The following is a 16,182-nucleotide window of genomic DNA, read 5'->3' as shown; positions in this document are numbered from 1 at the left end:
GAGAAGTAAAGCATGAAAGCAATGACAAGATCCCCTTCCCTGGAGGCCTGCTAACTCCTCTGTCTAGGGTGGCTTAAGATGCCTTTGTCTAAAGGGATTGAATGGGTGGGGACTGAAGTATGTCCCTGAAGGTGGGGCCTCTTAGCTCTACAAATCTAAGCCAACGCCAACACCAGCACACCCTCTCCCACAGACCTGTAATTCCCGCTGAGGAAATGTATTACTTTTCCAACACCTACATCTGCTAAAAAGAATGTAGTTAACTGAAAATGAAGCCAGAAACAAAGAGAATATGAATAGAAATGGCATTTGAATAAGTAATGAGACTTCAAGAGAGGCGGGTAGTTCAGAATCACTTCTGAACTTTAATACAGAATTAATCTACACTGTCTTCCAAACACACTGGTCCCACAAAAACTTAGCACGGTGGTGTCCATTTCAAATGCAGCCACAGAAAATAAAAATGAGCTTCTAAAAGTAATCAACATTAGGGTGGGTTTTATGAATCGATCCCTGACATATGCCAGCTATGGCTAAAGTCCAAATTATATTAAATGTCAGTAGTATCTGGACTAAATTTAATATTGGCTGGAATAGTATGGCTAGAGTTAAATTCTATGAAATGGAAATCCATTCATTTAAGAAATATTAATTGAGCACCAGCTACAAGCTGGATACCAGTCCAAGCACTGAAAGTGACTCCCAGTTATGAATGAAATTGATACAGGACTGCCCTCAGTGGAGCCTACGTTGAGCTTACAAACTGGAGTTCAGAGGTAACTCACACCATGATAATATGTGCTCGTCTTTAAAGGTGAAATCTGTAGTTACAACAATCTTAGAAACTTCTATTTGTTCTCTCAAGTTTTAAAATTAGCCAGACCTCCACCACTATCTTTGAAATTACTACCAGATGCTGGGCTCTAGGCTCATCTCAGATACACTTTATGGAAAGAGTGTTTTCCTTGGTGTTGTGTGGCAACCATGAACCAGTGTGCAGCCTAAAAAAGCTATGGTCACTGATTTAATCCCCGAAGGACTAAGTAACTTCAAGAGACTACTCATGATCCTGGCTGACAACCCCATGTTTCAAGCCACTGCTTTACAGAAAGGGATTATGCTTCCAAAATACTCAGAGTGATGTGTGCAAAGCATCTCATGAACAGAGAGGGAAGCAAAGGTCATTACAAAGGAAGATCTCAGTACAGCAGGAAACACTCTGGCCTCTGCCCAGGGATCACGGCACCTTCCCAGAGGGAGGCAGGGGTGGATGGGATGCCCTCAGTCCTTCAGGGGCCCTCCCCTAGCTTGACATTGTGGTACTGCAACCTGACATTGTCAGCCTACCAAGGGAACCAACAGTGTTGACTGTCACATTCTTCATGTGACTCCTACAATTTCCCTTTCCTGCAGAAGATAGAGCAGTTCAGAAACAGCCTCTTTGTCTGCCCTTCAGGAAGCAGCAGAAGTTGCTTCAAGGAGTAGCAAATTGGTTTTAGCCCAAAGCTACACCATAAGGACTTGATGCCAGCCCAACTCACATTCTTTCTCCATGACATCAGATCACTTTCAGCCAAATGACAGATTGGAATAGATGCCAGAGTGATTAACTTCAGTTTTTACATTATTAAATTTACAATTTCTCCATTAAAAAGATGCCCACCACTTCATAGGAAAGTGGCTGATGCACTGTGCTAATGGTGTTGAGTTTTCACTGTGGCACAGGTGAGCTTAAAATTGGGACAATTATAATTACATGTGTTCATGTTGGACACGCTCAGCTCACCAACTTTAAAGAACAAGATACATGAAAAAGTAAGGACAAAAACCTTCAAAGCCTCTCCCTTCAAATCACTTTTTAAAACAGGCTGAAAAAGAACATTTTGAAGAGCTGCCCCAGCAGATTCCTGGGGAAATTTTTAAAACTATAATTACCATTTCTTACTACATGCCACGTTGTCTTTATGAAAAAAATCAAAATATATAAAAATAAGATATCCAAATACGAAGGCAACATTTTCAGAGTTTACCCATTATGTCCAGGTAGTTTTTCAAGCCATGCCAGAAACCAAAGCCCTCACCTGCACAGGTTGCTGGGAAGCTAGTAAATTTCACCGCTCTCCAGAGCTTCTACAAAGATATGACTGGGGGGTGCTCGTGCTCCGGGCACCCCTCCCCCAAGTTGGACCTGTTGCCTTATCTTTTCAAAGTTGCAAGAGACTTCCTGAGAATTAAAAATGAACTACCAGGGCATTCTGTGGCATTTTACAGGACACTGATCACTAAGTCGTCCGTGGCAGTGCATTCCAGCCAGCAGGCAGTTTGGCCATAGCTGGAGGCACAGTTTATCATTCCTGCAAATTACAAATACCAAGAGTACACGGCGGGGGAGCGGGCTGCCCACTATGCATATCCTGCGTGAGGAATGTTTTCTATTCTCCCCACTAAGAGTTTCTTCCTCTTCTCTCCTCCTCAGGTAACCAACTCAAACCACAGCATATCTTCACCTTGACACTATACAGCCAAGGAATTTGTGAAAAAGTGCCTTGAACACCTCAGATTTAAAACATTCATGATAACACTCTCCACTGAATAAAGGCAACCAAGCTTTTCTATCCATTTTCAAACCTTGGTCGGTTTTTTTTTATTTTTCTTTCCCACTAAAACGAGGTTTTTTTCCTCTACTTTTTAAGGCAATATATCATCACAGTAGCCCATTTATTAGATCCAGAATGGTTTTTTAAGATCTCATCACATATACACAACCATCATTAACATTTCCTTCCTGTCTTTCTTCCATACATTCTTTACTCTGCTTCATACCTAATTTAAAACATGTCATAAATACAAGGGTGCTTCAAAAAGTTCAAGGAAATACTTGTATTATCTTTCAATTACATTTTTCCATGAACTTTTTGAAATACTATTGTATTATTCTAGCTGTAAAACAGCCCATCATACGGATGTACTACAATTTATTTACCCATTCCCTTCTTGTTAAACAATTAACTCACTTTCAATTTTTATTATAAATTGAACTTTAAAGAACATCTTTGTGCCAAATCTTTTTCTGTGTGTCAAGCATTCCCTTGGAAATAGATTTCTAGAGCTAGAATCACTCTAAGTGTGAGTAATTACTCAGATGGGCAAATTACTTTAAAGCTTTCATCAATACACTGCCAAGGGGCGCTCATTCATTTTGGAGTTAAATCCTGACATTTCACTTTCGCATATTCAAAACCCATTCCTCCCCCATCCCTGGATTCTCCTCCGGAATCTCCTTCTCTCCTGGGTTGGCTTTGCTCCTCCTGAAAGCATCCTGCCTCCTCAGCAGTAGAATTGGCTCTAATTTCCAAGGCTTAGGTAGCCTCATCTGCAAGAATTGGGGTTTTGCTTTGTATTTGCTTTTGTTTCTGCCTGTTTTCACTCATCCTTTAACACCGCCACAACACATTCAGAAAAGTATTCTACTAACATTGTTTTTTAAGTTATGTGGATTATATATATTTTTTTACCTTACCTGCTTTTTAGAACATAAAATATTCAGTGGTTAGAAACATTTATTTTGTAAGGATCTACCAAAAAACCTCACAAAACTAAGACAATCTTATGACCAACTTTCTAATTCCCTTTTTGTAAAATTTTCCACAAATTTGTAGTCAAACACAGGTCTCATTCAAAGTATTCACACTAGTTATGGTTCTTCTATCAGAGGAGATTTCAATAATTTCTGATCTCTAATTCTTCATTTACACAAAACAAACAAGTTTCCTTTTTTCTTTTCTCCACAAGAAGTTTGATAACTTTTAGAGCTGAAAATCATGGTTTGTTGGTTGGTTGTTTCCAGCATCCCAACTATTTAATTCCATCACACCAACAGATTTAGCACAAACATATACATAAAGTCTAATTTGCTCAGAAATGCAAAGTTCAATAAAATGTACACACTACAAAAACATATAAAATCACAGCCATAAACACATAGACCCATCAAAATAGAAGTGGTCAATCTAAACCTGACTGGCTGTTTCTACATTTCTCTATTAATATTCGTTTACTACTTATTCATTCAGGACCAGCACTGCTCCATAAGGAAGTGGTAGCACTGTCTGAGCAAGTGCCAAAGGTCTGAGAACAATTTATGAAAAGGGTTGGAAAGAAAGCGGGAGGAAGATTTCTGAATTTAAAAATCAAAATCGCAAAGTTAATAGAGCACATTAATTAATCTGTGGTTGCAAATAAAGAAAAGATCACCATCCTTTAATTTTAGCAACCAAACAGCCCATTGAATAACAAACATGAGGAACAGAGCTCTCCTTCCAACACCATCTCTCCCTCTCTTCATTCCACGAGGACACGACTGTCACTCTGCTACCTGAAGCCAATGCTGTGAAATGATTGATGGCGGTGGCCTCTCAAACTTTCATGTGCCTCTAGATCACCTGCCAATATATAAAATGCTGATTCTGATTCAGGAGGTCTAGGGTGAGACCTGAGATTCTGCAATCTTATAAGCTTCCAGAGGATATCAGCACTTGCTAGTTTAAGGACCAGACTCTGAGTAGCAAATATATACACTATAGCATCTAAGAATGTTATAATCACTGAATTTATAATGACAGTTTTTAAAATACAGCAATAAATGATTGACTGGCTCACATTTTTCTTTTTATAAAATACAAGGTCCTTAAAAAGAGAGAAGACACCTTGTTTTCCCTTATGATTATTAACACTGATTGAGCATACTATATTGTACGGTAACAAAACGTATAAGAAATTGGTGATATGAATTGTCCTGAGCAAAGAAACTGACTGGAGAAGGGAGAGAAGGGATGGGAGGGAGGATTTCCACCATATATTCTTTTACAGCTTTTAAATGTGGAACCACATGAGAGAATTACCTACTCAGAAAATAAACCGTATTTTTAAATTTTAAACCATTTCATAGAATATTCTGGAATCTCAATAAATGTTAACTCAAATTAATCCATTTCCCAGCAAAGTAAGTGGTAGGCCAGGGAGACCACTTACCTTCAAAGAGGGAACATCCTTTCATTTAGCCACCTTCTAGGATCATGCCAATATTATGTTTTTATTATAATAACATTTTCAGCCCAAGTACTATTCTCTGAGACTGGCAGGGCCCCATAGCATACCTTGATTCACAGTAGATTGGAAAAAAGCCTCTTTGTGAGCCCCCAAATCAGGTTCCCATTGCTGGCAGCAGGGAAAAATCCACAGAGAACTTGACATCACCTCAACCGCAGCTCTGTAAGTTTGAGAATCAGGCCTATCTGTGCTATAATTGTTCCTATTGATGGCCTTGAAGTCAGTGCTTTAGATCTATATAAAAGTAACTGCAACTAAAATCAGACACAATAGAAGAGAATAAGTGTGTGCGTGAGAGAGAGAGAAAGAGAGAGTGTGTGTGAACACAGAAGTGACCCTACAGCTGACCCTTCGAGTCAACATTAGCTCAGCCATCTACCTGAACCCATATTGACCCAGCCCACCTGTACACTCACAGGTCTCCACGTCAGGCACATCTTCATTACATAACTTGGCATGACTTGACTATAAGACTCTGAAAGTACTAGATGCACGTGAAACTTCTCAATTAATATTCATCCTGAAATGCTTAAACCCTTGCTTGGATTCTGATTTCTTACTGAGTCACCATAAAGCCAACTGCGCCATGGTCTGCTGAGGCTTCCTTCCCCAGACCTCTCTCTTCTGCCCTCCTTCTGCATTCGCACTGCCACCACCCCGGTCTGGGTCTTCACACCCTCACCCCAAGTCCCGGGTCTCACCTGTGCTTATGACTGAGTGGACCAGCAACACCGGCTAAAGCGAAAGGATCAGAGACAGGCAGATCAGGCTGGAGGAAACCCAAGTGCGATCTCCCCTCCTGAGGAATTTTAGCAATGGTCCAGCCCGTGTGTCTACAGAAGCCCAGTCAACCATGCCTACTTCAAGTCTGTATTCCAAGGAGACATGACAGTGGTAGGGCCATAACCAAAAACATCAGTGTGGGGAAAATGGAGGCCCCAGCAGCACAGTGGATCTTTCTAACACTGTACTCAGCACTGAGCCCAAACAGCTACAGACACATCCCAGAACCAACAGTGACTCTCAGCATCCTGGGGGTGGACTTGGACAGGAGGGCAGCAAGAACAAGGCAGATCCAAGGGCCCAGCCAAGAGGACTGCGGTTCCAGCAGGTATGTCAGCACCAAGCAGGAAATCAAAGAAGAAACTCAGCAACACAGGCCAAGAAAACACCACGAGGGTTGAGGCAAGGGTGTCGTTCAGGGCACATGCATGCTCTCACTATGGGCTCGGGCTGGTTTCCCACCTGCCAGCTGACAGGTGTGCAGCTGCCGACACGCCTCTGCCCCCATCAGCAATGGATAGGGAACCAGGAGATACTGAGCTGGGCCTGCCAGTGAAAAGCAAGAGGAGCTACAACTGCCCAGGGCTGGAGAAAGCATTTACAGCTGCCAGTCTGCCATCTACTCACTCAAAACTCTCAGAAGCTCCTCCTACATCGCCACCATCATTATCATCATTAAAACCAGTTGTGACTGAGCATGCATTACCCCTGAAGGCATCACCTCTTACCATTCTCCCTGCTCACTATTCTCTAGCCACTCTGGCCTCATTGCCACCCCAGGGCCTTTGCACCTGAAGTTTCCTCTACCTAGAAGGCTCTTCCCATAAGTACCTTCACAGAGCTTTCTCCTTCCTCTTTCAATCTTCACGCAAATGGCCTAATTACCTTACCTGACCATCCTGTTTAAAACTGCAAACCCCCTCCTCCACCATCCCAGCACTCTCCCCTTTTCCTGTTATTTTCATAGCATGTATCATATTTTCATTCTGTATGTTTTACATATGTCTTTGGTTATTGTTCTCTTCACCAGAAGCACATGTGCTGAGAGTCTAGAAAGGGTAAAACAACTGTCAAGAAAGAAAAAGGATGTTACAAGTAAAACCACAAATTGCCCATTATCATCTTTTTTTCTCCCCATTACACAGCCACTTGCTAACTCATCTTTAACATCTAGATTGAGAGACCTCCTCCTTGAAGTTTTCCTTCATGTGTCTCTGCTTCCCTGGTCTCTCCTTTCTCCAGACTCCCACAGTACTGTCTATTCCACGTAAAACTTCACACTAACCAATAGCACCTGCTTCATTGGGCTACTGGGTGAGTTAAATGTCTTAATTCATGCTGAGAAAAGCAATAGGACTGCACTTAGCCCTTGTTAAGTGTCCAAGAAATCATAGCCATTATTATTATTTAGTATATGTACTTTGTATCACATGTTCTGATTCAAGTCTTAGATCTACAGCTAGATTATAAGCAAATTGAGAGCAAAGATCTTATATTTTGGAATCCCCCCGAGTACTTAATACAAGTTTTTAATAATTATTTGTCAACTGGTTGAAATAGAGGATTTCAACTTTTAAAGATTTATTTGAAAACCCTTAGAACCTCTATTTAAACAGTGATTCCACTCATTTACCTCTTCCAGGACTGACCCGGTGTGCAAATACAGCAAATCCCTGAAAATGGCATTTATAATGAGAACTTTGCTATAGCATGAATAGCAAAGCCAAAATTCTATATAAAAGATCAAACAAATATTGACTCAAAGAATTTTCCCCAAGGCAACTGTTATAGTCTTATCTTGAACAGAATGTTTGCACAGTTAATTAAGTATTGCTACGGACTCAGCAAAACCCCAGGCAGACCCCGCCAAGCCAAGTTTTACATTCCCACCATCTTATCACTATTTACAAAGCCACACACAAGTCTCTCTCCTCCTATCCCCACACCTATCAGTACTGCTAATACCCGGTGTGGGATTAAATGATAAGTCATACACCTTCTATTGGGGGACAAAAGATAACGGATTCTCAGTGCCAAAGATTCCATTTACCATGGCAAATATTCTCTGTCATTACCCTCTCAGAAATCAATCAGGCTGCATCTGTTACTACCTGTTGACTTCTTGGAAATGCATGAAATAGTAGAACTGTGTAGAGAGAGAGGCATTTCCTGGTTTCACAGAACATTCCTCTATACACCAAATACTAATGAGACTTTACTTCCTGTGGTTACCATCTGTGAAGCCTGCCAGAACACAGAAGCCTCAAAATCCACCTCAAAATCACAGACTGTTCTGTGTAGTGAGTGGGCTAATTGCTAGCTAATTGTCTAACTTGTGGAGCATGAGTTATGACAGGTGGAAGCCAACACGAGTCATTCACTCACTTTCGTCCATTCCTCCTTCCATTCACCCATTATTTACTGAGTGCTTATGATGGTCCAGGCACTAAAATCTACCATACCCTCAGGAAGGTTATATTCTACTGTGAGAAAGAAAGAGAAAGAAATCAACAAGATAAATAGGTAAAATGCATATTACCTATTATACATTGGTTAGATATTGATAGGTGCTAAAGAGAACAGAAAAAAAAAATGGGGAAGCAGCATATGAAATATCAAAGGGCTAAAAGGAGGGAAGGAAATTATAGACAGATAGCCAAGGACATCCTCAGCGAGAAGCCAATATTAGAGTCTGACAGAAGTGAGGGAGCCAGCCTTGCAGATAAGTGGGGAAGAGCATTCCAGGTGGAAGAAACACATGCAAAGGTCCTGTGACACAACACGGCTGGCATGTAGAGAACATGAAGGAGGCTGTGGGGGGGGGGCCTAGCATTCACACAGAGAGATGTAAGAAAGATGAACTGAGTGCAGCAGGGAGCAAGACCATACAGAGCTTTGCTTCCAAAACATGCATTTTTATCAATCACAGAAAATTACCAAACTTTCATTTACTCAAAACTCTCCAGCAGTTATTATTCCAAGAATTTATATATCCATATCTCAAGAGAATAATCCACCAAAAAAACCCACCCCTGCAAAAAAAAAAAAAAAAAAAATTATACAGCAATCCAACATATCTGCCTAGGGAAAAATTCTAAGATTCTATAAATAAAAATGAAAACTGTTCACAGCTTTGGGTGTAAGCTTCTGTAGGATTGGGACCAGACATCGCAATAGTAAACATTGCTCAGCACCACGGGCAACCGGATGCTCAACGATTCTATAAAAAGATATCATGCTGGCTAAATATAATAATGTACAGAATTACAGGAGACTGGAGCATTGAAATTTACCACAGCGACATTTTTTTAATGTGGCAATGTCTCAAAGTCTTTGGCAAAGTTAAATGCCAAACTGGCTCATGAAATATCGAGACTGCACATCCTTCCTGCCCAACCAGCTTCTCAACATACACAAAATGCTATCAGCTAAGATCTTTGACACAGACACAACAAGGTTTGGGGTGGTACCTTAAGATCTGCTATCTTCCAATTCTGCTGAATCTGATCACCCAGTTTCATATGTTATGCAAACAGTTTTTCATTACCAGACATTTATAAACAACTCTATTGCAGTGACTCCACTGTTCTCAAGAACACATAGTCTATGTTGCCAAGGCAACAAGCATAGACTAAAGTGCATGCCCTAGAGCTTATGTAACAAAAAATAGTTGTTGTTGTTGTTATTATTATTATTAATGACCAAGTAGTCACAATCCTTCCCCATCAAGCTCTCCCAAAGCCACCTGTACCACCCCATCCACAAAATGGACAAATTCCTATTGCTGGGTCATTTCCTTGGCTCGAAGTTATCAGAATACTAAAAGAAGTCAAAGAAGCTAAAGTGATCTACATAATAAAAAAAGAAGCCTATAATAAAAGAGAAGCAGTAAAGGGGAAGAAGGAGCTGGAACCTCAGTAAGGTAGGAATTGAGGGTAAGAATGAGTTTTGAGGAGAATCGATCAGGAACACTAGGGCAAGAGAGAGGGGAGAGAATCTTCAGAGATGCTACTTAGAATTTTTAGAAATATATATTTTTAGAAATATATATTGAATCCCTTTTAATGTTCTCTGAAAGATACAAGTAAAATTTGAACTTGGAAATACCTGTTAGTTACTTTAGTTTCTGAACTGTGTTCCTCTGAATGGTAAATTGCATCAATTACTCTTGGAACAACTAGATGTGGGGAAAAGTCTCTCAAGTTCATGAACATAAGCAATGCACCAGATTCTTCACTTGACGTAACACATTCTGCATTATCGAGGGCAATGATGTATTCTAAAACAAAGCATGGCAGAGATGCTACAGGAGAAATCACAACCAAATTTCTCCTGCCTCAAACATAGAAGTCAGTTATTCCACAGAGGTTAAAAATCACATGCCAGGGCCAGCCCGTGGCTCACTTGGAAGAGTGTGGTGCTGACAACACCAATTCAAGGGTTAAGATCTCCTTACTGGTCATCTTTAAAAAAAAAAAAAAAATCACATGCCAATTTCCTCTCAAACTACCTTAAAAAGTAGAGATTTGGGCAAAGATTCATTCTAGCTTGCCTTTCTCCAGTCTCAGCAAGGGAGCCCAAATAACAAAAACCTGCTTCATCACAGCAGCCTTCCCCAATCATCTAGAAGTTTCTAAGAGCTGAAAAAAAACCAGGACTTTTTGTTGGGATCATTAATGTAACCAGTACCTTCTCTACCCTCCAGAAGACAACCCACTGGGCAAGTTTGAGAGGAGGGTGGTCATGCATCCTCCAAAAGCAAAAGCTTCTCCACTCTCCAGGAAGTTTCTGATCAAAGATTCATGTATAAAACAGAATATGCCCTACCAGTGAGTAGTCATTTAAATTTCTCAGTCACACAAAGAAGATAATAAATTATCCATTTTGACTGTAAGATAACAGTTGAGACATTGATGATTACGCCAGAAATATTTTTAAATTACATAAAATTTAAATGAAAATAAGAGAAAAGATTGTCTTTTAAGATAAAAATTATCTGAGAATATTCTCTAAAACCAGAAGAAAGAAGCAAAGACCATGAAAAAGCACTATGTAAAACTCCAAAACCTAAGTATATAGAATGATTTTGTTCTGTTTTATGCTTTTTCTTCTTTTCTTGATTTTTCTACTGGGATCATATATAATGCCTACAATCAGGAAAAAACATGAAGTTTTTAAAAATTATGCATAGAAAAGACATAAATAAAACATACCTTTAAAATGTTGTCAATAAAATACACAAGAAAAAAGGGAAAAGAAACAAAAAAGTAGAAAAAATGTTAACAAGTATACTCGAGGGGTAAATTGCACTTTACTTTTCACTTCTTTGAATTTCTGAAGTTTTTATAATGAGAATAAAAGAAATCAACTTTTAAAAAAGATGCCTAAATTATTAAAATGTCAAAGGACTGAAATTCTTATTAAGGGTCATAAAGTATAAATACAACACAGGATCAGGAAAAACATTCGCCACCGATTAAACAACCTTTCCCAGTTAAACAATTTTCATAGTATATACCACCAGCACTACTCAAACTCGAGCATGCGTAAGAACCACCTGGGGACTTTCAAAACACAGGAGATGAAACCTGAGAATCTGCATTTTAAACAAGCGGCCAATCAACAGACCTCCCTTTGAGGAACAAAGCCTGATGCAGGAGGAAGCAAGCAGAGCCCAGCGTGGGCTCCCCCAGGAAGCATTCCCCCAAGCTCAATCTAGACTGAGCAGAAGAGAAAGTGAACTCAAAATTCCACCTTCTTTCAAAGTTCTAAAGTAGGAGCACAGATTCTTTTCTCTCCAGTCAACCCTTGGTGATTAAATACTTAGTCATGTTCTTACAAGGGGGTCAATGAAATTAAGATAATCATGATTCCAGGACTAATGAGCTTGTTAGAGCATTCAATGCAACCAGCCTTTGGATCCAACTTGGCAGACTGCCTCCCTCCTCCCTATAATTCTCCATAAACATACCAAATCTCTTGGCAGTAGTTTTCAAACACCACATTGTTTCCTACAATGACTTTGTTAGATGCCTAAGAATGGAAGATAGTCCACCAATTCAGTATCTACTGCCTATAGTACGCAAAAGACGACAAACAGGCAGAGCTGACCAAGCACTTAGCAGGTGACTCTGAGAACAATGGAGTGGAGGGAAAGAAGGTGAACTTGTAAATAGTTGAGGTAGTCCCTGCCCTTTTACTCCCAACCTCACACTCCCCCAGACACACTGTGGTCCTTTAGAAGCTAATATTAAAAACCACTCTCAGAAACTCCATAAAACCTCAGTGACTGCAATGCCTAAGAAATTACTCAGGCCCACACCCAAAATGTTCCACCAAGCCAGCCCATCAAAGCACTCAGGGTGCCTGTGGTATTTCTCTTTACCCTAAGGAAGAAGGCACTGGCTGAGAGGCCTCCAAGTTCTACGCAGTAAGAACCTCAGGGAGAATCTAACTTAATTAAACATTCAGAAAAGCACAAAGAATTCCCACTAGCCTCCAGATCCCCAAACACCACAGCTGCCATTTATTCCCCATGCTGTCATTTCCTGCCTATAGTGAACTAATTACACACAGTGGGAATTCTGGAGCTGCTGGTTCTAATGTTTATCTGCTGTTAACTTGTGTGACCTCAAAGATATGTCTCTAGTGCTTTTATTTTCTCTGTTATAAAAGCAAGATAAGGGAATGACATGCTCGACAAAGCGGCCTAATATAATACTTTAGTCAACGTTATCCTAGAGATGCTCATAGGAATGGTAATTAATGTGTCTCTTTTACTAAGGCCTTTAAAGATAACTGATGACATGTTGTGAAAGGCATGGGATCTCAAATGACATTTCCTCTTTTGTGAAAACAGGTTGTAGTGGCAAATGTTACCTATAAAACTGTTGATAAAAGCAGTATTGAATGTGCTTCTTTGTAAATCACTCAGTTTCATTCTAGGGTATATCCATAACCATAGCTGTAACCATGGCTTCATAAGTAGAAGAGATACTAGAAAAATCACCTTCAATTAGATTTCCATAACCTTAACATCCAATATTGAAAACTTAGTCAAGTAAAATAGGGCTGTACTTCCTCACCAATGAAATACTTGGAAACCACTGAAAACTCTGTTTTAAACTAGTCAGTGACATAGTCTATACTGTTATGTGAGAAAATCTGGTCACAAAACATTCTGTACATAAAACAATCAGTATAATCTAATTTTATAAATCTACATGGGCAGAGAAAAATATTCAATAAGTGGTAGCTACTATATTCCACACCTATCTGTTAGGACTCTAGCCCTTTTCTTATGCTTTTGAGTAAACAATATACAGTCATGCACCACACACATAATGATATTTCAGTCAACAATGGACAACATATACTACAGTGGTCCTGTAAGATTACAATGGAAAAATTCCTATCACGTAGTGACACTGTAGCCATTGTCATGTCGTAACACAATTTATTTTTTGTGAATAATTTATAATTATAAATGATTATTTATAATCATTTATAATTATACTGTAGCCTAAGCATACAGTGTTTATAAAGTATACAGTAGTGCACAATAATGTCCTAGTCTTCACATTCACTCACCATTCTCTCAGTGACTCACCCAGAGCAACTTCCAGTCCTGCAAGTGCCATTTACGGTAAGTGCCCTTACAGGTGTACCATTTTTTATCTTTTACATCATATTTTTACTGTACCTTGACTATGTTTCTATACACAAGTATTTACCATTGTGTTACAATTGCCTACAGTATTCAGTATAGTAACATGCTGTACAGGTTTGTAGCCCAGGAGCCATAGGCTATACCATATACCCTCAGTGTGTAGCAGGTTGTACCATTTAGGTTTGTGTAGGTACACTCTATGACATTCACAAAATAATGAAATTGCCTAACAATGCATTTCCCAGAACATATCCTCATTGTTAAGCAATGCATGACTGTATTAAAGTTATAACATATATTAATCATTTATGTGTCACAAATTCAATGCGAATTTTCCCAGTTTCTTATCTCTTCGTTTGTATAAAAGTTTTAAATTTTAAAATATTCAAATTTGTTCATCTTTTCCTCACTGGTTGCTTCTCTTGCTTCCAAGCCATGAAAATTGTCATTTCTGCACAGACCTGATAAACATTATATTTTCTGCTATTTTTTCTATAGTTTGATTTGCCATATTCAACTCTCTGGAGTTTATTTTGGGGATACAGTATGTGTGGTAGGGCACAAACTGATATTATGTCCAAACCCTTTATTAAATAATCTATTAAATAATTCTTCTTTAACAGCTTATTTTTAAAACTTTAGCACATTTGAGCTACTTGTAGTTTGGAAATTATTCTAATGTACTCTTTAAATATAAAATACAAAAACCTCAAAGTAAAAATCCAAAAATACATGAGAGTTTATTAATAAATCTCAGTAAGAGATGAATAAATCAAATCATTATCAAACCATTTCAAATTCAGTGAGGCATCAGTCAGCTAAAGAGTAATTCCTGTTAAAAATCAGTCTTTCCTATTCAGTGGAAGACTCTAAGAGTGTAATTGTAGGGTATGTAAGTATGTGGTAGCTGAATCTCCAACTACTATTTGAATTCTCTGCTTATTTTATGGGGAGGGGCTGCTTCTTGTGTGGCAATGTTATTCTAACCCTGAAACAACTGGAAATAACACCTCTTGGCCTGAAAAACATAAAAGCAGAGAGACAGAAGAATTCATTGTTTAATTTGGTCATTTTTCCACCAGATATATTAGAAACCTGACATGCACAATATGTGTTATATAAATTTGCGTCACTTCTTAGGTTTCTAATGTCTGCATCTTGCCATTCTCTTTAAGATATAAGTTCCTGGGAAGCAAAGCCTGTGTTTAATGGAGAAGAAAAGATGGGGGGTCGGGGGGAGGACTTGTCTGTGAACCTTGGACCTACATCCTTGCTGAGGCTTGCCCACAGCAAACACTGAGGAAAAAGGCTGTTTTAGTATTTCAGCCATAAATAATGCTCAAGGAACAAAAAGAGAACATATATCACTGAAAGCTTTCATCTGAATTCATCTCCCTTACTGGTTAATATGGACAGATTTTTGCCATCAAGTCACACCCTGAAGCACAAGACATGATGATCTTTCTTTTCATTTGTATAGCTATGATTCGTCATTATCCAGCCCCATTTTTTGCTCAACAAAATAGCATTGCTCCATCAAGATTTCAGCATGTCTGTTCTTGCAGTGACTGTTTTGAATTGTGCTTCTCAGAAGCAAACACTTTAAGGGAAAAAAAAAATCAACACTTCTAAGGTATATACTTGGCTTGGTATTAGAATTTAAGCATTTCTGGGTTCACTTTCCTGTTTCATTTTCATGTAGGAGGAAATAAATGCTGAGAGAGGTTCCTCTGGAGCAACAGAGCTGATGGAGTCCCTCGACTTTGTAATCTCTGCTTTTAGTCCCCTCCCCCCAAAAATGGTCTAGAGAAAGCATTGTCATCATCATCATCATCAATACTACAATTTACTGATCATCTTATATATACCAATCACACTGCTACGTTTTACGTGTTATTTCCAATGCTGTTTTTGTTACCAAAAAGATTTTAGAATATATTTCTTTACCATTTCTGGAAAAAAAAAGTTGAATTTAATATTATACTTAATTATCAAGTATTATTTTACAGATATTGCTTAATTTTTAACCTAATAAAAGACAAACATTTTAATAAATTTGATGTTTAATTTCCTAACATACTCATATTCTCATACATAAAATAGAAAAGCATAACCTATAAGAATGTTCTCCTGTTGCTGCTTCTCTCTTTTCTGTTGGAGAAGAATGGACACGCCTGTCATGTGGCATACGGCAGCCAGGGAAGAGGAGAGAGATTATCGTGTGAGCTGGCAAAGGAATCGTATCTGACTCCTCCCATCCCCATTCCCAACCTCCACCCAAGCCCCAAGGAGTCTAGTAGAACCGAGAGATAGAGTTACACACCGATAAATACTACCTGGGCTGCCTCTCCCTGTCCTGTCTCCTGCATTTGCCCGGGGTTGTCAACTGGAGACTCAGGCCAGCCTCACAGCAGGCTCCCAGGGAGTAGAAAGCAAGGAGTCCAGAAAAATGCAGTTCCAAATGTTTATCAGTTGTACTGGGAGAGAGGCATCTAAAAACACATATAAACAAACACGCATTTTACTACTGAATCTAAACATTAAGTCTAACCATAGCAGTTCACATCCACTACAACTGTGTTCAAGAATGCACTGCAATCTGGTAAGCGGGAGAGAAAGGC

General features: G+C 39.2%; 1 protein-coding gene across 1 annotated transcript in view; it reads right to left on the bottom strand.

The window, feature by feature from the left end:
* LYPD6B (LY6/PLAUR domain containing 6B) overlaps positions 1 to 15,925 on the bottom strand; it is a 153,553-nt gene extending 137,628 nt beyond the window's left edge. Inside the window, exon 1 of the mRNA XM_063077464.1 lies at positions 15,898 to 15,925. The gene's annotated coding sequence lies outside the window, so the exon portion shown is untranslated. The remainder of the gene's footprint in view (positions 1 to 15,897) is intronic.
* Positions 15,926 to 16,182: the final 257 nt, after the last annotated feature.

Source organism: Cynocephalus volans, chromosome 1, assembly GCF_027409185.1.
Source record: "Cynocephalus volans isolate mCynVol1 chromosome 1, mCynVol1.pri, whole genome shotgun sequence".
In the NCBI taxonomy this organism is placed as follows: domain Eukaryota; kingdom Metazoa; phylum Chordata; class Mammalia; order Dermoptera; family Cynocephalidae; genus Cynocephalus; species Cynocephalus volans.
Note: the sequence above shows the minus strand (reverse complement) of the source record. Positions and strands in the feature narration are given on the sequence as shown.